General features: G+C 52.3%; 1 protein-coding gene across 1 annotated transcript in view; it reads right to left on the bottom strand.

Annotated features, from left to right (window-relative positions):
* The window catches only part of LOC140418059 (uncharacterized), a 201338-nt gene that overhangs the window by 135330 nt on the left and 40943 nt on the right, over window positions 1-25065 (bottom strand). The gene's annotated exons all lie outside the window — the stretch shown is intronic.

The raw sequence follows: 25065 nt of genomic DNA on the forward strand, positions 1-25065 counted from the left end.
ATAGCTGCTTTTCCGCAGGTTCTGGTGCCACTCGCCGAGAATCCGTCATTTATCCCGATTGCCCAGCACTCATCTACCTCATCTTGATTTAATATTTGTTGCCATGTCGGGCAGCACGGTAGCATTGTGGATAGCACAATTGCTTCACAGCTCCAGGGTCCCAGGTTTGATTCCGGGTTGGGTCACTGTCTGTGCGGAGTCTGCACATCATCCCTGTGTGTGCGTGTGTTTCCTCCGGGTGCTCCGGTTTCCTCCCACAGTCCAAAGATGTGCAGGTTAGGTGGTTTGGCCATGATAAATTGCCCTTAGTGTCCAAAATTGCCCTTAGTGTTGGGTGGGGTTACTGGGTTATGGGGATAGGGTGGAGGTGTTGACCTTGGGTAGGGTGCTCTTTCCAAGAGCCGGTGCAGACCCGATGGGCCGAATGGCCTCCTTCTGCACTGTAAATTCTATGATGTCCCTCGAGCGCTTCGGATTAGGTTTGGTAAGATTATGCTGAAAAACATCAAGAAATCCGTTGATAAAAGAGCACAGGCGGATTCAGTGGGGCTGGAGCCGCCTTTTCAACATGGCGGCCTGACCCTCAGGAGGTCTCTCGACCTCGCGCTCTCCGGGACTCTCTCGGAGGCGGTGAAGATTATGACTGACGACATTCTCCGTGTTATTGACCAGAGGCTGAGTGAGCTGACTCAATATCTGTGAGCTCGTGAGGCCGAGCTGTAAAACACCATGAAGAGGCTCGATGATCCTGAGGAGAGAATCCTGAATATTGAGCAAGATGCCTCCTCAGCGGAGGCAAGAATTCAATCCTTGGAAAACCGGCCGAGTGACGTGGGGGACTCCTGGAGAACAGAGGGTCAGAGAAATAACATCCGAGTCGTTGGCCTGTCAGAAGGTGTGGAGGGTGAGGCTCCCGTTAGGTTCTTCGAGGACCGTCTGCCACGTTTTCTCAAACTGGATGTGAAGCCTGGGCGTTTCAAATTAGAAAGGGCACATCATGGACTTCCAGTAGCAGCCACGGAGTGAGTGGGCGCACACAGGGCGGCTCAGCCACGGAGTGAGTGGGCGCACACAGGGCGGCTCAGCCATGGAGTGAGTGGGCGCACACAGGGCGGCTCAGCCACGGAGCGAGTGGGCGCACACAGGGCGGCTCAGCCACGGAGCGAGTGGGCGCACACAGGGCGGCTCAGCCACGGAGTGAGTGGGCGCTCACAGGGCGGCTCAGCCACGGAGCGAGTGGGCGCACACAGGGCGGCTCAGCCACGGAGCGAGTGGGCGCACACAGGGCGGCTCAGCCACGGAGCGAGTGGGCGCACACAGGGCGGCTCAGCCACGGAGCGAGTGGGCGCACACAGGGCGGCTCAGCCACGGAGTGAGTGGGCGCTCACAGGGCGGCTCAGCCACGGAGCGAGTGGGCGCACACAGGGCGGCTCAGCCACGGAGTGAGTGGGCGCACACAGGGCGGCTCAGCCACGGAGTGAGTGGGCGCACACAGGGTGGCTCAGCCACGGAGCGAGTGGGCGCACACAGGGCGGCTCAGCCACGGAGTGAGTGGGCGCTCACAGGGCGGCTCAGACACGGAGTGAGTGGGCGCACACAGGGCGGCTCAGCCACGGAGCGAGTGGGCGCACACAGGGCGGCTCAGCCACGGAGCGAGTGGGCGCACACAGGGCGGCTCAGCCACGGAGCGAGTGGGCGCACACAGGGCGGCTCAGCCATGGAGCCAGTGGGCGCACACAGGGCGGCTCAGCCACGGAGTGAGTGGGCGCACACAGGGCGGCTCAGCCACGGAGCGAGTGGGCGCACACAGGGCGCTCAGCCACGGAGTGAGTGGGCGCACACAGGGCGGCTCAGCCACGGAGTGAGTGGGCGCTCACAGGGCGGCTCAGCCACGGAGCGAGTGGGCGCACACAGGGCGGCTCAGCCACGGAGTGATTGGGCGCACACAGGGCGGCTCAGCCACGGAGCGAGTGGGCGCACACAGGGCGGCTCAGCCACGGAGTGAGTGGGCGCTCACAGGGCGGCTCAGCCACGGAGCGAGTGGGCGCACACAGGGCGGCTCAGCCACGGAGTGAGTGGGCGCACACAGGGCGGCTCAGCCACGGAGTGAGTGGGCGCACACAGGGCGGCTCAGCCACGGAGCGAGTGGGCGCACACAGGGCGGCTCAGCCACGGAGCGAGTGGGCGCACACAGGGCGGCTCAGCCATGGAGCCAGTGGGCGCACACAGGGCGGCTCAGCCACGGAGCGAGTGGGCGCACACAGGGCGGCTCAGCCACGGAGTGAGTGGGCGCTCACAGGGCGGCTCAGCCACGGAGCGAGTGGGCGCACACAGGGCGGCTCAGCCACGGAGTGAGTGGGCGCACACAGGGCGGCTCAGCCACGGAGTGAGTGGGCGCACACAGGGCGGCTCAGCCACGGAGTGGGCGCACACAGGACGGCTCAGCCACGGAGCGAGTGGGCGCACACAGGGCGGCTCAGCCACGGAGTGAGTGGGCGCACACAGGGCGGCTCAGCCACGGAGTGAGTGGGCGCTCACAGGGCGGCTCAGCCACCGAGTGAGTGGGCGCACACAGGGCGGCTCAGCCACGGAGCGAGTGGGCGCACACAGGGCGGCTCAGCCACGGAGTGAGTGGGCGCACACAGGGCGGCTCAGCCACGGAGCGAGTGGGCGCACACAGGGCGGCTCAGCCACGGAGTGAGTGGGCGCACACAGGGCGGCTCAGCCACGGAGTGAGTGGGCGCACACAGGGCGGCTCAGCCACGGAGTGAGTGGGCGCACACAGGGCGGCTCAGCCACGGAGCGAGTGGGCGCACACAGGGCGGCTCAGCCACGGAGTGAGTGGGCGCACACAGGGCGGCTCAGCCACGGAGTGAGTGGGCGCACACAGGGCGGCTCAGCCACGGAGTGAGTGGGCGCACACAGGGCGGCTCAGCCACGGAGCGAGTGGGCGCACACAGGGCGGCTCAGCCACGGAGCGAGTGGGCGCACACAGGGCGGCTCAGCCAGGGAGTGAGTGGGCGCACACAGGGCGGCTCAGCCACGGAGCGAGTGGGTGCACACAGGGCGGCTCAGCCACGGAGTGAGTGGGCGCACACAGGGCGCTCAGCCACGGAGCGAGTGGGCGCACACAGGGCGGCTCAGCCACGGAGTGAGTGGGCGCACACAGGGCGGCTCAGCCATGGAGTGAGTGGGCGCACACAGGGCGCTCAGCCACGGAGCGAGTGGGCGCACACAGGGCGGCTCAGCCACGGAGTGAGTGGGCGCACACAGGGCGGCTCAGCCACCGAGTGAGTGGGCGCACACAGGGCGGCTCAGCCACGGAGTTCTGTCTGCGAAAGTTGGGTTTTGTCAATGTTTGCCGATGGGGGGGGGTTGAAAAGTTGTAAGAGGAGCAATTGCTCCCCCCCCCTACTTTTGTTGTGTTTTGTGTATTTTTTCTGGTTGTGTTGGTATTTTCAGTCTTTACTGTAGTCCGGTGCTTGTTGCACGTGGCCACGTTTCTACGAAAGGTCAATGCAGGTTGTATAGAGGCTGAGCTTGGGGCCTTCGGGTGGCAGTCGCCACATTAGCAGCTAATGCCAGTGAACGGAAGTGTAGTAAGGTGGGGGGGGGGGGTAGACGGCGACGTGGGTGGTATGGAGGATGGGTTTGGTCATGGGCAGGGTGGGGGTCCATCTTGGGTGGGCCCGTTTCAGAGTGGGGATGGTGGGGTGGAGCCTAATGGTGATGTTGGCGGACACTAGAGTGGGGTGCAGGCGTAAGCCTCTGGTGAGAACCGTGACATGGAATGTCCGTGGAGACTGAGGAGGGGACGGATGGGTCAAGTGTTTCACTTGATTGGAAGTCAAGGGGGTGGCCATTTTGTTGAGCAAGAGAACAGGGTTTACGGGGGCCAGAGAGGTGTTGGACCTGGGAGGAGGTTTGTGATAGTGAGTGGGGCGTGAGGGGACGGCAGTGGTGTTGGTAAATGTATATGCGCCCAATTGGGATGATATTGGTTTTGTAAAGAGGTTACTGGGAGCGATTCCAGACCTGGACTCTCACCAGCTGATCATGGGAGTCGATTTTAATTGTGTAATGGAGGCGAGATTGTGGAGGTCAAGCCCTAAGTCGATGGAAAGGTCGAGAATAATGAAAGAGTTGGGGGGGGGGGTTCATGGAAAGGATCGGGATGGTGCATCCATGAATTTGTGAACCCGGGAGAGAATACTCTTTCTTCTTGCATGTGTATAGGGTGTATTCCAGGATTGATTTTTTTGTCGTGAGCCGGGTGGTGCCGGAATCTACAGTGCAGAAGTAGGCCATTCGGCCCATTGAATCTGCACCGGCCCTTGGAAAGAGCACCATACCCAAGCCCACACTTCCAACGTTCACAACTTCCCCGTAACCCCACCTAACCTTTATTGGACACTGAGGACAATTTAGCATGGCCAATCCACCTAACCTGCACATCTTTGGACTGTGGGGGGAAACCGGAGCACCCGGAGGAAACCCACGCAGACACGGGGAGAATGTCCAGACTCCGCACAGACAGTGACCCAAGCCGGGAATCAAACCTGGGATCCTGGTGCTGTGAAGCAACAGTGCTAACCACTGTTCTACAGTGCCGCCCATGTCACATATCCCCAGCCTCCTCTGCTCCCAGGAAACTCCTAACGAGGCTCTCTTCAACGCTGAAACGCCCAGGCAACATGCTTATGAATGTCCTCTGCATCCTCACCTGTACCATATAATCTACCATATAACTACACGAGACTGTCTCTGTGCTATATTAATTCACTGTCTCCTTAAATGTCAGCCATCTCCTGGAGAAACCTGCCCTTTAATTGCGAACATCAGGAAATGGACCATCCTTTTAGCCAGACAAGTTAATGTGTCAAGCTGAGGGAACAAAGGATGTCAATGTCTTTAAGAGAGAGAGAGAGACCTGGGCCAAGCTTTCCAGAGTCTGCACCCACCCTGGATTCACTTCCTTCCCCTTCAGTTGCTGCAAGTGACCAATTGAAGGTCAGAATGAGAAAATAAATGGAAAGGAGGAGAAAAGAAAGTATTTTACTTCCTCACCTGAGGAAGGAGCAGCGCTCCGAAAGCTAGTGATATCGAAACAAACCTGTCGGACTTTAACCTGGTGTTGTATGACTTCTTACTGTGCTTACTCACAGATGTTGGAGACAGAAAGAAGTTTTCAGTCTGTGCGAGACCCCAGGTTTCCTCATCGTACAGCTTCCGTGTTCAGACAACGGGGGAGCTGATTGGTTGGTGGAAGAGAGTCCTTCCGGTTCACCAACTCTTCCTATTGGTCAACAGCCTTCCTGCCCACGCATTGGAATCCGCGGTGACGTCTCAGGGTTCGTTCCAGTGCGCAGGTCCGGCGCGCGGACACAGCAGTTCCGTCACACTCATTGTTCCCCCTCCTCCAGACAAGGTTTCCAGGCAACCGGCTGACAGCTCCTGCCAGAGCGAGAAGCATCTCGGTGATTTCCCCACCCTCCGTGCCGGGACCGCGCATGTCCGATGGAGAGGAGTGGCTGCGCATGTGCGAGGGAAAGCCCACCCCATGACCTTCCTGTAAGGTGTTGACCAATGGAAAGAGGAGGAGGACCAGAAGGACTCTGGTCCTCCATCCAATCAGCGCGGGCTTTGTGTGAATGAAGGTTGAGCTTCACACAGACGGAAACGTCCTCCTATCCCCAACACCTGTGAGTAAAACACTTTCTTTTCTCCCCCTTTCCATTTCTTTTCTCATTCTCACCTTCAATTGGTCACTTGCAGCAACTGAAGGGAAGGAAGTGAATCCAGGGAGGGTGCAGACTCTACAAAGGTTGGTCCAGGTCTCTCTCTTAAAGACATTGAGAAGTCTCACAACACCAGGTGAAAGTCCAACAGGTTTGCTTCGAATCACTAACTTTCGGAGCACTGCTCCTTCCATTCACCTGAGGAATGAGCTGTGCTCCAAAAGTTAGTGATTCAAAACAAACCTGTTGGACTTTAACCTGGTGTTGCAAGGCATCTTACTGTGCTCATCCCAGTCCAACGCCGGCATCTCCACATCATGGCTTAAAGACATTGACACAATTTGCTCCCTCAGCTTGACACATTTATTTGTCTGGCTAAAAGGATGGTCTCTTTCCTAATGTTCACAATTAAAGGGCTGGTTTCCCCAGGAGATGGCTGACATTTAAGGGGACAGTAAATTAATATTAGGCAGTGGGTGGCATGGTTAATCTCTGCTGCTTCACGGCACCGAGGACCCGACTTCGATCCAGGCCCCGGGTCACTGTCCGTGTTGAGTTTGCACATTATCCCTGTGTCTGCGTGGATCTCACCCCCACAACCCAAAGATGTGCAGGGTAGGTGGATTGGCCACACCAAATTGCCTTTTAATTGGGAAAAAAAGAATTGGGTATTCTAAATTTACTTTTAAAAAGAAAAAAATTAAAATCAGGCAGAGATATGTCTAATGTTTTTATATGGTACATATTTAATATAATATTTATGGTTCTGTAATTCAGTACATTTATTATTGTTTCTAGATGTGTAATAATGTATGTTGTTACGTTATATATTTCCAGTGTTCTCTTCCCTCAGAGGGTTATTAGTCTCTGGATTTCTCTTCCACAGGGACCAGTGGGGTCTGAGGGTCATTGAATATATTCAAGGATGAGTTAGCTAGATTTCTAATTGACAAGGGAGTCGAGGGTGATGGGCAACAAGTCGGAAAATGGAGAGAAAGCTGAGATGAGGAGGAATTTCTTCACTCAAGGATGTGGCGAAGATCTGGAATTCTTTACCCCAGAGGACTGTGGAACCTCAGTCATCAAGTATTTTCAGACTGAGATTGACAGGTTTCTCGATATTGAACACATCGATGGGGGATAGTGTGAGAAAATGGTGCTGAGGTAGATCGGCCAATTAGCTCATTTAATGGTTGAGCAGGTTCTATGGACTGAATGGCTGAATGCAGCTTCTATTTGTTGTGATCTGTGTTCTGACAGGAAGTGATGATCATGGATCTGTCAATCAGCCTGAATCAGCACCTTCAGGAGATTTGGGAGGGTGAATATTAGATACAGCAGAGTGAGAATGGAGGGAGAGTGTGTGGAATGGAGGGAGAGTGTGTGGGATGGAGATTTACAGCATTTGGGGAATGAAAGAACGTTCCAGAGAAACTAGAATTGTCTGTTCTGAATTTCTATCCTGTACTGACAGCGATATTTTTTGTAAATTGTTTTTACAGGATATTAGGAGAGGAGGAGTCACAGACAAAAATTGCAAGCGTCAAGTCTCGATCTGACAGTCACTCGATTCCTTTGGACCTGAATACCATCGGTCTTTGAATCTAGAAGGAGAAATGTTTGCCCGTTCTGGGATACGGAGCCCCATCTGCACTAGAGGCTCATCGGCACATTCACAATGGGGAGAGGCCATTCTCGTGCTCTCAGTGCGGGAAGACATTCACTCAGTTATCCCACCTGCGGACACACCAGCGATTTCACACTGGGGAGAGGCCATTCACGTGCTCCCAGTGTGGGAAGGGATTCAGTGATTCCTCCACCATGCACAGACATCAGGCAGTTCACACTGGGGAGAAGACGTTCACCTGCTCTCAGTGTGGGAAGGGATTCACTCAGCTATTCCCGCTGAAGACACACCAGCGAGTTCACACTGGGGAGAGGCCATTCACCTGCTCTCGGTGTGGGAAGGGATTCAGTGTTTTATCCAGCCTTCAGAGACATCAGCGGTTTCACACTGGGGAGAGGCCATTCACGTGCTCCCAGTGTGGGAAGGGATTCATTCAATTATCCAACCTGCAGACACACCAGCAAGTTCACACTGGGGAGAGGCCGTTCACCTGTTCTCAATGTGGGAAGGGATTTTGTGTTTCATCACATCTGCTGAGACACCAACAAGCTCACAATTGATTGCTGGGGTTGGATTCTGCTGTTCTTGTTTCTGCTTCAATTACCTCGAGGACTGCATTTTGTTCATTCTGACAGTTGGTCAGTGTGGATTGTTGGAGGGTTTCTTTCTTCTGGACACTCCAGTTTCACAACTTTGCCTCCAGTGGGTTGATGATATTCAAGACTTGTTGTGAATACCTGGCTTTAAATTGCACAATAAAAGAATCACAGAGTGAAAGGGCTTTTGGAAGTTAAAAGATATATAGTTCCCATTTCTGTTTGGAATCTCCTAAATTATGCCATGTTGCCATGAAGATGGGCTGTGATGGTTTTGTGGCTCTTTTGTTTAATGTATCTGGGTGCTTCTCACAGAAGAAAACTAGCAGGGTATGAGGGGCAAGTTGTCTGAGGTGGACGGGGAAACTGATGGGAGATAGAGAATAGATAATAGTTAAGGAATTATTACATATTACAAGGGCCAGTTAGCTCAGTTGGATGGATGGCTGGTTTGTGATGCGGAACAACTCCAACAACATGGATTCAACTCCCATATCGGCGGAGGTTATCCATGAACCTTGCCCCTCATCTGAGGTGTGGTGACCCTCAGGGTAAATCACCACCAGTCAGCTCTCTCTCTCTCAAAGGGGAGAGCAGCCTATAGCCTTCTGGGCCATTGGTGACATTTATTTTTTTAAATAAATTTAGAGCACCCAATTTGTTTTTTCAAATTAAGGGGCAATTTGGCGTGGCCAATTGACCTCTGCATATCTTTTTGGGTTGTGGGAGTGAGACCCAGGCAGACACTGGGAGAATGTTCAAAGGTGACTTTCATTTCACATGAATGCAACAAATATAGATTCTGTTTTTTTAATAATATTTTATTGAGGTCTTTGAAAATTTTTATAACAGTAACATAAACAATGACATCTACATGGTAAAATAAACATTCCCCCCCCCCAGCCCAATCTTCACACGCCCCAACCATACAACAACAATCCCCCCCCTTGGAATACTGCATCTGCTGACATTTTAATTTTCCCCGAGCAAGTCGACGAACGGCTGCCACCTCGGGGTGAACCCTAACATTGACCCTCTTAAGGCAAACTTTATTTTCTCGAGACTGAGGAACCCAGCCATGTTTCTAACCCAGGTCTCTACACTCAGGGGCTTCGAGTCCCTCCACATTAACAAGATCCGTCTCCGGGCTACCAGGGAGGCAAAGGCCAAGACGTCGTCCTCTTTCGCCCCTGAACTCCCGGAACTTCCGACACTCCAAAGATCGCTACCTGTGGACTCGGCACCATCCGTGTTTTTAGTACCGTGGACATTGCCTTAGCAAAATCCTGCCAAAACCCTCTAAGCTTCGGGCATGCCCAAAACATGTGGACATGATTTGCTGAGCTTCCCGCGCACCTCGCACACCTATCCTCTACCCCAAAGAACTACTCATCCTAGCCGCTGTCATGTGTGCCGGGTGGACTACCTTAAATTGTATCAGGCTAAGCCTGGCGCATGGTGAGGAGGTATTAACCCTGCTTAGGGCATCTGCCCATAGACCCGCCTCTATCTCTCCTCCTAGCTCGCCCTCACACTTGCCCTTAAGCTCCTCCACCTGAGTTTCCTCCGCCTTCGAAAGCTCTTGGTAAATATCCTATAACTTTCCCTCTCCCACCCAGGTACTGGAGACTACTTTAACCTGTATCCCCTGTGGCGGCAGCAGCGGAAAGACCGGCACCTGTTTTCTCAGGAAGTCTCGCACCTGCAGATACCTAAAACCATTCCCTGCTGGCAATTTAAATTTATCCCCCAAAGCTTTCAAGCTGGGGAAGCTCCCATCTATAAATAGATCCCCCATCCTTCTAGTTCCTGCTCTCTGCCAACTCCGGAACCCACCATCCAGCCTACCCGGTACAAACCTGTGGTTATTATAAATTGGGGTCCAAATCGATGCTTCCTCCCCTTTCTTATATCTCCACCATTGCCCCCAGATCCTCAGAGCCACCACTACCACCGGACCTGTGGAGTATCGGGCCAGCGAGAACGAAAGAGGTGCCGTTGTCAGTGCTCCCAAACTGTTGTCTTTGCATGACGCCGCCTCCATCCACTCCCATGCCGACCACTCCCCACTTCCTAATCATGGCTATATTAGTCACCCAGTAGTAATTGCAGAAGTTCAGCAGCACAAACCCACCCTCCCCCCGACTGCGCTCCAGCAACACTTTCTTCACTCACGGGTTTTACTCGCCCACACAAAGCCCAAAATAATCTTATTCACCCGCTTGAAAAAGGCCTTAGGGATGTAGATGGGGAGGTTGTGGGAATTCCACAAGAATTACTGTCAAAGAAGGAGCCAGAGAGGGTTACGCTTCTACAGACTGATCACCCACATGAAGTTGTAAAAGTCAATGTCTTAAAGTTGTTCAGTAAACTTTTCTTATTTAATAAACTTTAAAAATTTACTATCCAGAGGATTCTCAATTTGTCTTAATTGGTTAAAGTCTTGTCTGAACCAAAGTGAATTTATTAAATGGTTAATTGGGGTGGCTGAAATCAATTAAGTTCCAGAATACAAGATCAGATAACCTGGGCGGGATTCTCCCCTACCCGGCGGGGCGGGGGGTTCCGGCGTAATGGAGTGGCGGGAACCACTCCGGTGTCGGGCCGCCCCAAAGGTGTGGAATTCACCGCACCTTTGGGGCCAAGCCCTCACCTTGAGGGGCTAGGCCCGCGCCGGAGTGGTTTCCGCTCCGCTGGCTGGCGGGAAAGGCCTTTGGCGCCACGCCAGCCGGCGCAAAAAGTCTTCACCGGGCAACGCATGCGCGGGAGCGTCAGCGGCCGCTCACGGCATCCCCACGCATGCGCAGGGGAGGGGGCCTCTTCCGCCTCCGCCATAGTAAATACCATGGCGAAGGTGGAAGAAAAAGGGTGCCCCCACGGCACAGGCCCGCCCGCGGATCGGTGGGCCCCGATCGCGGGCCAGGCCACCGTGGGAGCATCCCCCGGGGCCAGATCGCCCCGCGCCCCCCCCCTCCAGGATCTCGGAGCCTGCCTGCGCCGCCTTGTCCCGCCGTTCAAAAGGAGGTTTAATCCACGCTGGCAGGCGAGGGTTGACAGCGGCGGGACTTGGGCCCATCGCGGGCCGGAGAATCGCCGGGGGTGGGCCTGCCGACCAGCGCGATTCCCGCTGACCGGCGCGGCGCGATTCCCGCCCCCGCCAAATCTCTGGTGGCGGAGAATTCGGGACATGGCGGGGGCGGGATTCACGCCAGCCCCTGGCGATTCTCCGACCCGGTGGGGGGTCGGAGAATCGCGCCCCAGAAATCTTCAATTTAAGAACTTGCATTTCTATAGCACCTTTCACAACCACAAGGTGTCCCAAAGTGTTTTACAGCCAATGAAGTACTTTTGAAGTGTAGTCACTGTTGTAATGTAGGAAAAGCAGCAGCCAATTTACACACAGCAAGATCCCACACACAGCAATGTGATAATGAGCAGATGATCTGTTCTTAGTGATGTTGACTGGGATAAAGATTGACCAGGACACTGGGGTAACTCCCCTGCTCTTCTTCAAAATAGTGGCTGTGGGAACTTTTACATTCACCTGAGAGGGGCAGACAGGGCCTCAGTTTAACATCTTATTTGAAAGAAAGCTGTTCTGACAGTGCAGCACTCCCTCAGTGCTGGGACGAGAAATGTTGGATGTAACAATACAAAGTTAGAAAGGGAAAGTTACCCTTTAAAACCCCCACCCTTTCTCTCCAGTGCCTAAATCTAATAATAAAACCCCCAGTATAAATAACATGGATTTGACTGACAAATGTAGAGGTGTTGGTTTCGAGTCACAAGGTTTGACTTCCCATTTGAGCCTCGGGCACCTTTCTGTCTCTATTGCTCATGTCAATGACAGGCAGCGACGGAGCTGAGGGCTAAATATGGCTGAGAATAACGGGGCCTGTGTCCCCAGTTGGCAAACCGCCATGGGCGTCGCACTAATAGAGAGACAGGAAGGTGCTGGAGGACTGACTGAGAAATGGGCCTCCAACCAATTGTTATATCGGTCACTCAGAGCTGAAGAGAAACCCGTCTCTTTAAATACATATACAGGGAAGAGGCTGCAATGAAATCTGTCCCTTTTAACCTGCACAAAAGCAGGAGGCTCAGATTCACAGGCTGCAGGAGGAGACCATTCAGCCCATCGTGCCCCTGCTATCTCTTTGAAAGGACTCTCCCATTCATCCAACTGCTCTGCCCTTTCCCCACAGCCCTGCAAATTCTTCCCTTTCAAGTATTTCTCCTTTGGAAAGATACTATTGAATTCAGGCTGATCAGAACAACTCACTGTGTCAAAAAATAAAATAAAATCTCATCTCCCCCTCTGGCTCCTTTGACAATTACCTCAGAGGGTCTCACTTTCTGTTAAAGAGCCTGTCAACCCCTCACCCACTTTCCCTAATGTGCATCAATCTAATTATGAAAAGTTCAGAAAAATCAAATATTTTTACTGATAAAAGTTTATTTATGAAGCAGAACATGGTTAAAAAACAGGAAATGATTTGAGGATCAAAGACAACCAGAGTAAAAGGATGTTCACAATGTTCTGGATACAAATAGTTTCTCTTGAACTCATCTGTAGCCTGTTCCCTGCCCTCTTTTAAAACAAATCTTTTTATTGGCATTTTCAATATTGTATACATTGCCTTTTGTTGTCATTTATTGTACAGTCACAAAGGTTTCTTCTTAGGTTTCTCTATTTACAGTCTGTCGCCGTCTGGCTCAGCATCCTAAACCCCCCCCCACCCAGCTCCCCTCTCCCAGACCCCGCTTCCCCTCAGCTCCCCTCTCCCTGACCCCGCCTCCCCCCAGCTCCCCTCTCCCTGACCCCCCCCCCAGCTCCCCTCTCCCTGACTCCCCCCAGCTCCCCTCTCCCTGACTCCCCCCCTCCAGCTCCCCTCTCCCTGACCACCCCCTCCCTCCCAGCTCCCCTCCCCCAGCTCCCCTCTCCCTGACCCCACTCCCTCCAGATCCCTCTCCCTGACCCCCCCCTCCCCCAGCTCCCCTCTCCCTGACCCCCTCTCCCTGACCCCCCTCTCCCTCCCAGCTCCTCTCTACTGACTCCCCTCCCTCCCAGCTCCTCTCTACTGACCCCCCTCCCAGCTCCCCTCTCCCTGACCCCACTCCCTCCAGATCCCTCTCCCTGACCCCCCCCTCCCCCAGCTCCCCTCTCCCTGACCCCCTCTCCCTGACCCCCCTCTCCCTCCCAGCTCCTCTCTACTGACTCCCCTCCCTCCCAGCTCCTCTCTACTGACCCCCCTCCCAGCTCCCCTCTCCATGACCCCCCTCCCCCCAGCTCCCCTCTCCCCCCCACTTCTTCACTGATGCCCCCCATTCTTTCTTGCTGGGTTTTGCTCCCTCACCTTGCACCCCAGCCCACCATGGCCCTCCCTCGCTTTCCTCTTTTTGTTTTGTCCTGGCTATTTCTCCCTGGCACTGGCTATTTATCCATTTATGTGTTGGCCACACACAGGTCTCGGTACAGTCGGGTGAATGGCTCCCATGTTTTGTGGAATTCCTCTTCCGACCCACGGATGGTGAATTTGATTTTCTCCCTTGGGAGAGATTCCGAGAGGTCAGACAGCCAGTCTGCAGCTTTGGGTGGTGCTGCTGACCGCCAGCCGAACAGGATTCTCCGGCGGGCGATCAGGGAGGCAAAGGCAAGGGCATCCGCCCTCCTCCCCAAGAATAGACTTGGCTGGTCTGATACCCCAAAAACCGCCACTTTCGGGCATGGCTCCACCCTCATCCCCACCACTTTGGACATTGGCTCGAAGAAGGCTGTCCAGTACCCAACAGGTCTGGAGCAAGACCAGAACATGTGGCCGTGGTTGGCTGGGCCTCCTTGGCACCGTTCACATCTATCCTCCACCTCCGGGAAGAAGCTGCTCATTCAGGTTCTGGTCAAGTGGGCTCTATGTACCACTTTTAGCTGCGTTAGGTTGAGCTTCGCGCATGTGGAGGTAGAGTTGACCCTGTGCACTGCTTCGCTCCAGAATCCCCACCCTATTTCGAACCCCACCACTTTCTCCCATTTTCCCCTTGTCGTGTCCAGTTCAGTGTCGGTCCTCTCTGGCAGTGGTTCGTACATGGAACTACAGTTCCCTCTGCCGAGGATATCTGCATCCAGTAGCTCTTCTAATTGTGGTTCCCTGCCCTCTTTGTGAAACACCTCCACTCAGTCCACAAGCATGACCCTGACCTTCCGCTTGCTGCCATTAGAATTCACCACTTTGCTCTCAGGCTTACATTTCTGTCCTCGGCCTGCTGCAATGTTCCGGAGAAGCCCAACACAAGCTGGACGAACAGCCCCACATCTTCCGTTGAGGCACTTTACAGCCTTCTGGACTCAACATTGAGTTCAACAACTTCACACCCTGAACTCTCTCCTCCATTTTAATTTGATTTTTTGCTGAGTGCCAGTCTGCACCTTGTTTTCATGTTTTTTTGCTTCCAGACAGAGCTGTCCTTTATTCTGCCATTCCTCTGGACCAATGCTTTGATTCTTTACCGCAATCATTCCCTCTCCGTTTGCCTTTTGTTCCAGGACATTTTTGTCATTTAATCTCACCCACCCTCTAACCAATCCCTGACTTTCCCTTTTGTTCTACCTGACCCTCCCCCTTTCTCACCAGCATTAAACCCATCACATTTCTCCCTCTCCTTAGTTCTGAAGTCGAGTTACACTGAAACGTTAACTCTGGGTGTGATCTACCAGCTGTACTTTGGGTTCTGGTCAAGTGGGCTCTATGTACCACTTTTAGCTGCGTTAGGTTGAGCCTCGCGCATCTGGAGGTAGAGTTGACCCTGTGCAGTGCTTCGCTCCAGAATCCCCACCCTATTTAAAACCCAGAACAGGAACGCCGTGCGGCCAGTAGATGCTGGGAGAGGCTTCCCCCAGGCTTCCCGACAGGCGATATGCCTCATGAGATCTAACCGGATCTCGCAAGCCGTCGCGATCAGGATCTCGCCCACAATGGGCGGGATCGAGCCTCGCACACTTATCTGGGTTTAAAACCCAGGATCTATCAGCTCCCAGCATTGACCGGCGTCACCAGGGAAACCCCAGCCAGGCGCTGTTCAGTACTGGTCCACACAGACATGGGAAGCCCTGAAAATGGAGGTCCTCGGAAACCCCACAGTGGGGGTCCTCACTTGGGAGGGTGTAGGATAACACCAAGTGTGTGGGGAGTGACATTGCTCGTGGGTCGGGGTATGGGAACCTTCAAGCACAGATCGGGGCATCTTTTCTTTTTTTCTTAAATAAATTTAAAGTATCCAAATCAATTTTGTTTTCCAATTAAGGGGCAATTTAGCGTGGCCAATCCACCTGCCCTGCACATCCTTGGGTTGTGGGGTGAGACTCATGTAGACACGTGGAGAATGTGCAAACTCCACACGGACAGTGACCCAGGACCGGGATCGAACCTGGGACCTCAGCACCGTGAGGCGGCAGTGCTAACCATTGCACCACTTACTCAGGGCCACCCTTTCCAAACGGTGGGCCGAGCTGTGCGAAGCCGGTCTGACCGGCGAGTTCAGCTCCCCAGTGATGAAGATAATTCTCAGTGTGGGCCTGACCAGGGAGAAATTCCCCAGGGCCCAAAAAAGCGACTAAATGTGGTTAAATAGCGGCGGAGAACTCGCCGACAGAGTCGGGGAGAAACCCACAACAAACCAGCCACAAATAACACTTTGAAACTTTTCCATGAGATCGCACCCTCTCCTCTTTCCACAGATGCTGCCAGACCTGCTGCATTTTCCAGTTCTTTCTGTATTTATGTTATATCTGTCTGTAGTGGGGGGAAAATGCTATTTACTGTCGAGGATAAAATAAATGTCCTTCCTCAGCTTTTGTGGATCATTTCAGTGGAAATGTGCTCTCCCAGGCTCAAAGACCATCAGCCCACTGGGAGCAAAGTTGTGAGACCGGCCAGTCCAGCAGAAAGAAACCCTCCGACCCTCCAACTTCACCAAGTGTCAGAATGAACATGGTTCAGTCCTGGATGTGATTAACAGCAGCAATAACAGCAGAATCTAACTCCTCCAATGAATCATAGAATCAGACAGTGACCCAAGCCAGGAATCGAACCGGAGACTCTGGAGCTGTGAAGCAACTGTGCTAACCACTCTGCTACTGTGCTGCCCAGTTCACAATGACTTGTGAACTTGCTGGTGTCTCAGCAGACTGGATAACTGGGTGAATCCCTTCCCACACTGAGGGCAGGTGAATGGCTTCTCCCCAGTGTGAACTCGCTGGTGTGTCTGCAGGCTGGATAACTGAGTGAATCTCTTCCCACACTGGGAGCAGCTGAATGGCCTCTCCCCAGTGTGAACTCACTGGTGTTGCCGCAGTGTGCAGCTGAGAGAGCAGCTGAATGAGCAGCTGAACGGTCTCTCCTTAGTGTGAATGCGCTGGTGGGACATCAGTTCCAGAGAGCTTTTGAAGCCACTCCCGCAGTCAGAGCATTTAAAGGTTTTGCCACTCTCATTGGTGTGAGTGACATGGTGTGCCTGCAGGTGGGATAACTGAGTGAATCCTTTCCCACACTGAGAGCACGGCCTCTCCCCAGTGTGAAATCTCCTCAGTGTGAATGCGCTGGTGAATCATCAGATCTGCAGCACTTTTGAACCCACTCCCGCAGTCAGAACATTTAAAGTGTCTCTCATTGGTGTGAGTGACATTGTGTCTCAGCAGGCTGGATGACTGAGTTAGTCTCTTCCCACACACGGTGCAGGTGAATGGCTTCTCACCGGTATGAACTCGCTGATGTCTCAGCAGGCTAGATGACTGAGAGAATCCCCTCCCACACACAGAGCAGGTGAACGGCCTCTTCCCGGAGTGAACTCTGTGGTGTGTCAGCAGGTTGGTTAATTGGGAGAATTCCTTCCCACACACACTGCAGGTGAACGGCCTCTCCCCAGAGTGAACACGTCAATGTGTTTCCAGCACCGATGGGTAGCAGAATCCCTTCTCACAGTCCCAACATTTCCACGGTTTCTTCATGATCGATGATATCTTCAGGTTCGATGATCAGCTGAGTTATCCACACTGAACGTGAGTACCGTTTCTCCCCACTGTGAATGGTGCGATGGTTTTTCAGGCTGTGTAACTGGTTAAAGCTCTTTCCACAGTCTTGGTAGTTTTGGGTCTTGGTAGTTTTGTCTGGTCAGACTGATGTTTAAAGCCTTTTGAAGAAGCCAGAACAGTAAAAACATTTTTCCTTCTAGGTTGAAAGGCCAATGATAATCATGTCCTGATCATAGAGAATTTACAGTGCAGAAGGAGGCCATTCGGCTCATCGAGTCTGCACCGGCCCTTACGAAGAGCACCCTACTGAAGCTCACATATCTACCCTATCCCCGAAACCCCCACAACATTTGTTGGACACTAAGGGCAATTTAGCATGGTCAATCCACCTAACCCGCACATCTTTTGACTGTGGGAGGAAACCGGAGCACCCGGAGGAAACCCACGCAGACAGGGGAGAACGTGCAGACTCCGCACAGATAGTGACCCAGCCGGGAATCAAACCTGGGATCCTGGAGCTGTGGAGCAACTGTGCTAACCACTATGCTACGGTGCTGCCCCAAATGAATCAAGTGACTGTCAGATCTTGATCTAAGATTTAATTTGAGATTTCTGTCTGCAAATCCTCAGTTTCTGATGTCCTGTAAAATGAGTTTCCAAACGTCATCACTACAGGATAGAAATAAAGAACAGATCATTCTAGTTTCGGTGGAATATTTTTTTCCTCTGTTGTTCCCCAAAAGCTGTAAATTCCTGCCTCTGAGGTTGGTGGTAGCAGTGATTTTTAAAAAAACATTTGGAGTATCCAATTCATTTTTTTCCAATTAAGGGGCAAATTAGCGTGGCCAATTCACCTACCTGCACATCTTTTTGGGTGTGGGGGTGAGATCTACACACACACGGGGAGAATGTGCAAACTCCAGACGGATAATGATCCTGGTCCTCGGCACCGTGAAGCAGCAGTGCTAACCACTATGCCACCGTGCCGCCCTGATGGTAGCAGAGATGATTAACAATTTCAAAAGGAAATTGAATGGGTACATGAAGGAAATAAACTTCTGGGGAACAGAGATATTGAGGGGAAATGGGATTGATTGTATCGGTCTACAGAATCGGAATGGACAAGTTACTGAATGGACCTGTTCTATGCCGTAATGACTTTGGCAGGATCCTCCATGTCGCCGGCAGTGCACTCACGCCCGTGGATTACCCAATGGCGTGGGGGTGCTCACAATGGCAAACCCCATCGACCGTCGGCCGGGACAGAGCATCCCGCTGCTAGCACCCAGAAAATGGGTGTAGCGGGACAGAGAATGCAGCCTCTATGTCTGGAAATATATAACATAGATACAGTACTATATTACAAGACTAGAAATTGTAATAAATATACTTTATTACAGAATCAAACAAATACATCTAATCTGTACCATAACAACACTAGACATATCTCTGTCTGATATTAATTTACTGTTGCCCTAAATGTCAGCCATCTTCTGGGGAAAGCAGCCCTTTAATTGTGAACATTAGGAAAGAGACCGTCCTTTTAGCCAGACAAATAAATGTGTCAAGCTGAGGGAGCAAAGGGTGTCAATGTCTTTAAGAGAGAGAGAGACCTGGGCCAAGCTTAGCAGAGTCTGCACCCTCTCTGGATTCACTTCCATTCCCTTCAGTTGCTGCAAGTGACCAGTTGAAGGTCAGAATGAGAAAAGAAATGGAAAGGCGGAGAAAAGAAATTGTTTTACTCACAGATGTTGGAGACATGAGGGCATTCCAGTCTGTGTGAAGCTCAATGTTCGTCCACAGAAAGCCCACGCTCTGATTGGTTGGAGGACCAAAGTCCTTCCGGTTCGTTGACTCTCTCCACTGGTCAACATTTCAGTCGGAAGTCAGAGGGCGGGTTCTTTCTGCACACGCGCAGCTCACCTCTCCTTCGGACATGCGCAGTCCCGGGCCACACGTCCGCTCGGCCGATAGAGCGGTTTCCCGGGCGCGGTGGAATGTGGGAGTTCCGACCGCCATTACTCATCCTGAGCCCAGTCTCCAAACTCCAGGGACTGGGATGGAAAGAGGGGGGGTCGCAGTGACATGTGGGTAGTCGCTGGATTTGATTGAACAAAGAACAAAACAGCACAGGAACAGGCCCTTCCGCCCTCCAAGCCTGTACCGGTCATGATACCAAACTTTGCCAAAACCCACAGCACTTCCTTATGCCATATCCCTCTGAACGTCTTCAGGTGTAAAGATTTAAACATCTAGAACATAGAACATAGAACATTACAGCGCAGTACAGGCCCTTCGGCCCTCGATGTTGCGTCGACCTGTGAAACCACTCTAAAGCCCATCTACACTATTCCCTTATCGTCCATATGTCTATCCAATGGCCATTTGAATGCCCTTAGTGTTGGCGAGTCCACTACTGTTGCAGGCAGGGCATTGCACGCCCTTACTACTCTCTGAGTAAAGAACCTACCTCTGACATCTGTCCTATATCTATCTCCCTCAATTTAAAGCTATGTCCCCTCGTGCTAGACATCACCATCCGAGGAAAAAGGCTCTCACGGTACACCCTATCCAATCCTCTGATCATCTTGTATGCCTCAATTAAGTCACCTCTTAACCTTCTTCTCTCTAATGAAAACAGCCTCAAGTCCCTCAGCCTTTCCTCATAAGATCTTCCCTCCATACCAGGCAACATTCTGGTAAATCTCCTCTGCACCCTTTCCAATGCTTCTACATCCTTCCAAGAATGCGGCGACCAGAATTGCACGCAATACTCCAAATGCGGCCGCACCAGAGTTTTGTACAGCTGCAACATGACCTCATGGCTCCAAAACTTAATCCCTCTACCAATAAAAGCTAACACACCGTACGCCTTCTTAACAACCCTCTCAATCTTGGTGGCAACTTTCAGGGATCTATGTACATGGACACCGAGATCTCTCTGCTCATCCACACTGCCAAGAATCTTACCATTAGCCCAGTACTCTGTCTTCCTGTTATTCCTTCCAAAATGAATCACCTCACACTTTTCTGCATGAAACTCCATTTGCCACCTCTCAGCCCAGCGCTGCAGCTTATCTATGTCCCTCTGTAACTTGTAACATCCTTCCGCACTGTCCATAACTCCACCAATTTAGTGTCATCTGCAAATTTACTCACCCATCCTTCTACGCCCTCCTCCTGGATGACATGTTGGCGAGGACAATAGATGAGGGTGAGACTGAACCTGAGTGTCAGCACCTTCAGGGGAGCAGAATTGGGGAGAAACAGGATGTGGATATTGGAATGAATTAGTGTTACAATGAGAATGTGTGGGGTCAGAGATTTATAGTTTGAGAGGGAGATGAATATTTTATGCCAACTAGAATTGACAGTTTTCTACCCTTTACTTCGAATGATTTAATAGGGTGCATATGCAGACAGGAACCACAAACCAAACTTCAAGTCACAATTTGATGGAGTCATTCAATTCAAGAGGACCTGGATATTATTGGCCTTTGTGGAAGGTGAAATGTTTGTCTGTTGTATCTGTGGTAAAGGCTTCAGCTGTGAGTCTGTGGCTTCAACTAATCATCCAGTTTAGTGATGGACAACTGTAATCCGACTGGAACTGAACAATATCGTTTTTTAAAGTATTTTATTCCACAAACTTTCAAAATTTTTACAGTTTACTACAACCCCACAAACACCCTAACCCACCAAGGCCCAGGTTGTCCCCCTCTCCCCAATCCCCCCCTCAGCAATCATCTGTAACCAACTCCGCAAATTACTAATTCAACAAACCCCAACAAGTGTAGAACACCCCCTTTAGAGCAAATTTCACTTTTTCCAGGGTCAAAAACTCCAACAGGTCTCCCCACCATTCCAAGGCACAGGTTGGAGAAGCTAACATCCACCCCAACAAGCCCCACCTGTGAGTGAAGGCCAAAACTCCTGCCCCAGCACCCGCCTACAGCTCCGACCAGTCCGACACCCTGAATATGGTTTCTAGGGGACCGGGCTCCATGTCCACACGTAGAACCCCCTAAATGGTGCTGAACACCATCCTCCAAAACCTCTCCAGCTTCGGGCAGGACCAAACCATATGCACATGGTCCGCAGGACACCTCCCACATCGCTCACAGACATCCTCCACCTCTTCAAACAGTCAGCTCATCCTAGATTTTGTAAGGTGCGCCATATACACTATCTTCAGCTATAAAGGCCCCAGCATTGCGCATGAAGCCAAGGCATTTACTCTCAGCAACAAGTCATCTGCATATAAGGACACCCTATGCACCATCCCCCCCTCCTCATTATCCCCTTCCACAACCCTGAACTCCTCAGCGCAATGGCCAAGGACACTCTAGTCAATACAAACAGAAGGGGGGACATGAGGTATCCTGCCTCGTACCATAGTGCAATGCACAGTACCCTGAATTCATACTATTCATGCACACACTCGCCATCGGCTCCCTATATAACAGCTGTACCCAAGCCACAAACTTCAGTCCAATCCCAAACTTCTCCAATACCACCATCAAATAACTGCACTCCACCCGATGAAACACCTTCTCCGCATCTAACGCCACCACCACCTTCGTCTCTCTTCCCTCTGCCAGAGAAAGCACCACATTCAACAGCCTCGTCACATTCGAGGACAACTGTCTGTCCTTTAGAAACCCCATCTGATCCTCCCCAACCACCTTCAGAAGGCACCCCTCCAATATTAATGCCAATCGCTTAGCCTAAATTTTGACGTCTACATTAAGCAGAGGTATGGACCTGCACAACCCACACTTCACTGGATCCTTGCCCTTCTTAAACAACAATGAGATATAGGCCTACACCATCGTTTGCGGCAAGGCACCACTGTCCATTGCGTCCTTGAATATTTCCACCATCAGCTGCTCCAGCCTATCCTTAAATATTTTCTAAAATTCAACTGGGAACCCAACTGGTCCTGCTGCCTTCCCTGCCTGCATCCTCCCAATCGCCACCTTCACCTCCTCTGCCTCCATCGGCTCCTCAAACCCTGGGGACTTTAACCCACCCAGAAACTCCCTCATCTGCTCCTCCTCTGGTGCCTCTGACTTATAGAAGTCCCTATAGAACTCCTCAAACACCTTATTAATCTGTTCTGGAGCCACCACCAGCTTCCCCATCCGGTCCCGCACCGGAACTATCTCCCTTGCCGTGGCCTCCCCACGGAGCTGAACTACCAACAAACGCCCTGCCTTCTCCCCATACTCATAGTCTGCCCCCTCTCGCTCTTTTCAGATGATGCATCTCTTTCCCTGTGAACAATAGGTCAAACCTCGCCTGCAACTCCGTCCTCTTTGCCAGGAGCCCTGGGTTCCCCGCTTACCTCCCATCCATCTCCAAAAATCTCTTCTATCAGTTGTTGGTGTTCCTCCCTCTCCTTCCTATCCACCTTGGCCTTAAACAGGATCACCTCCCCCCTCACCACCACATTCAGAGCCTCCCAAAGCACTGATGTGAAACCTCCATTGTGCAATTGAACCCCACATACTCCTCAATCACCTTCCCTATCTTGTCACAGAAGCTCCGATCCACCAACAACCTCACATCCATCCTCCACCCCAGCTTCTGGGCTGCCCCCTTCTCCAATACCACATCCATCCAATGTGGAGGGTGATCCAAGATCACAATTGGTGAGTATTCTGCCCTCTTAACTCCGGCCAAAAGTATCTTTCCCACCACAAAAAAGTCAGTCCTTGAAAACACCTTGTGCACCGGGGAGAAAACGAATAATACCTATCCCTCAGGTGTAAAAATCCCAACAGGTCCACACCACCCCCCCGACCCCCATCTCCCTCATGAGTCCTGCCAATGCCTCCGCCCCCCCGCCCCCCACCCCGACTGGGTCAGCGAGCACGGTTGGGACCTGTCCACCTCGGCTCCAGCGCTGTGTTCCAATCCCCCCTATTAACTTATCGGTATCCTGATCCGGGATGGAACCCAGCGCTCTCTTCACAAACCCCGCATCATCCCAATTGGGATAATATACACTTATCAGCTCCCCTCCAATGCACCCATCACTATTAAGAACCTATCCCCTTGGTCCGCCACCACCTTCTCCATTAGAAACCTTACCCTCATGCCCACCAAGACCATCACCCACCGAGCCCTAGTATCAAACCCTGAATGAAACACCCGACTCACCCACCCCTCCCTAAGCCTCATTTGACCCTTCACCTTTAAATGTGTCTCCTCAGCATCACCACATCAGCTTTTAAACTTTTCAAATGCTCAAAATCTCTCGCTCACTGTCTGTGCAGAGTCTGCATGTTCTCCCTGTGTCTGCGTGGGTTTCCTCCGGGAGCTCCGGTTTCCTCCCACAGTCCAAAGATATGCAGGTTAGGTGGATTGGCCATGTTAAATTGCCCTTAGTGACCAAATAAAGCTTAGGAGGGGTTATTGGGTTACAAGGATAGGGTGGAAGTGAGAGCTTAAGTGGGTATGTGCAGACTCGATTGGCCAAATGGCCTCCTTCTGCACTGTATATTCTATGTACTACCCCCTCAAGTTTCACATCATCATTCGGACCAGGGATCTCTCACCCCCGCCCATTCTATCCACCATTACCAATACCCCAGGCCCTGCCCATCTGGCAGGACCCTGCCCCGCCCCCTCCTTTTGTTATTGTCGATCTACTCCCCACTCCCAGAATCCCCCCATCCACTTCCTGTTGCAAACACCTCACCCAGTATCGATCCCCTCCACCCACCATTCACACCTTCCAGGTCCATTGAAACCTGTTTGCCCAGGCTCCAATGACCGCGGCCCCTCCCCTACCACACTCCTGTTCACTAGCCAACCTACGTTTCCTCGTGTGGTGACCCCTGCCAGAGTCCCCTCATCCCCCCCTCAGTAACCCAGCCCCACGTGCTCAAAACCCACCTCCCTGAAACCAAGAAACAATACAGAACCGCACCTTATGGAAAAAAACACAACACACATAGATAAACTCCCCCACCCCCCATTTAAGAGACATAAACAAAACCCCAATCAAATAGAAAACCCTCAATAAGAGAACACAATCCCCGTCCGCACCAACCAAGACCAAATCCCAACTCTCATCTCAGTCTCAGTCCTTCAGCCTGAACGAATGCTTCCGCCACCTCCACCGCCTCAAAATAAAAGTCTTTGAGTTATGAGTCACTCTCAGCTTTGCTGGATAGACCACTCCAAATCTTACTCTGCTGCCGTACAATGCCACCTTCACCCGTCCAAAGGCCGCCCGCCTTCTCATGAACTCCTCCATCAGATCTTGGTATCTACCAACACCTTCCCACTTCACATCCGCTAACTAATGGCATTCTGCTCTTTTTTACAGCTCTGATGGGGAATGCCACCCGAGGCTGCACTTAGCATTATTCCTGCACTGAGGATCTCCTCAATGCAGGATGAGATCGGGATGCCATTTTTAAATGGTGTCCCGAGCTCTCGACCCCCTGACATGACCCCCGGACCCCCCAATGTCCCAGCTCACCTATAAGGGGGTCCTCGGGCCTCTCCACACCACCTCACATGGGCAGTGCACCCCTGGGCTTGATCCCCGGTGCGAGCAAAATGCCAGCCTGACACCTTGGCACTGCCCATGTGGTACCTTGTCAGTGCCCCTACCAGCCTGACAGTGATATCTGAGCAACCCAGAAGTGCCAGGCTGGCACCTGGGTGGCACTGCCAGGGTGTCTACATGGCATTGCTAGGTTGTCCAGCTCAAACCCTTCTCCTTCACGTGGTAGCTATGGAAGCAGACTATAACCGTCCCTTGGTGGCTCATTCACTCCAGACTTCGGCCTTAGTGACCGATGTGGCCTGTCCAACTCAGAGCGGAGGGTTCTTCCCTCTCCCCGATCAGCTCTGCAAAAATCTTTGCAAAATACTCAGTCGGCCTCAGGCATTCCACTCCTCAGGCAGCCCACAATGCTCAAATTCTGCGTCCTTGACCAGTTCTGCAGGTCCCCTACCTTAGCTCTGAGCCTTTTATTGACCTCCGTCACCCTCCACAGCTCCTGGGGAGAGGACATTGAAAAATGTTCCAGGAGTGGGATGGAATTCAGCCAGTCCTCC

Source organism: Scyliorhinus torazame, chromosome 5, assembly GCF_047496885.1.
Source record: "Scyliorhinus torazame isolate Kashiwa2021f chromosome 5, sScyTor2.1, whole genome shotgun sequence".
NCBI lineage: Eukaryota > Metazoa > Chordata > Chondrichthyes > Carcharhiniformes > Scyliorhinidae > Scyliorhinus > Scyliorhinus torazame.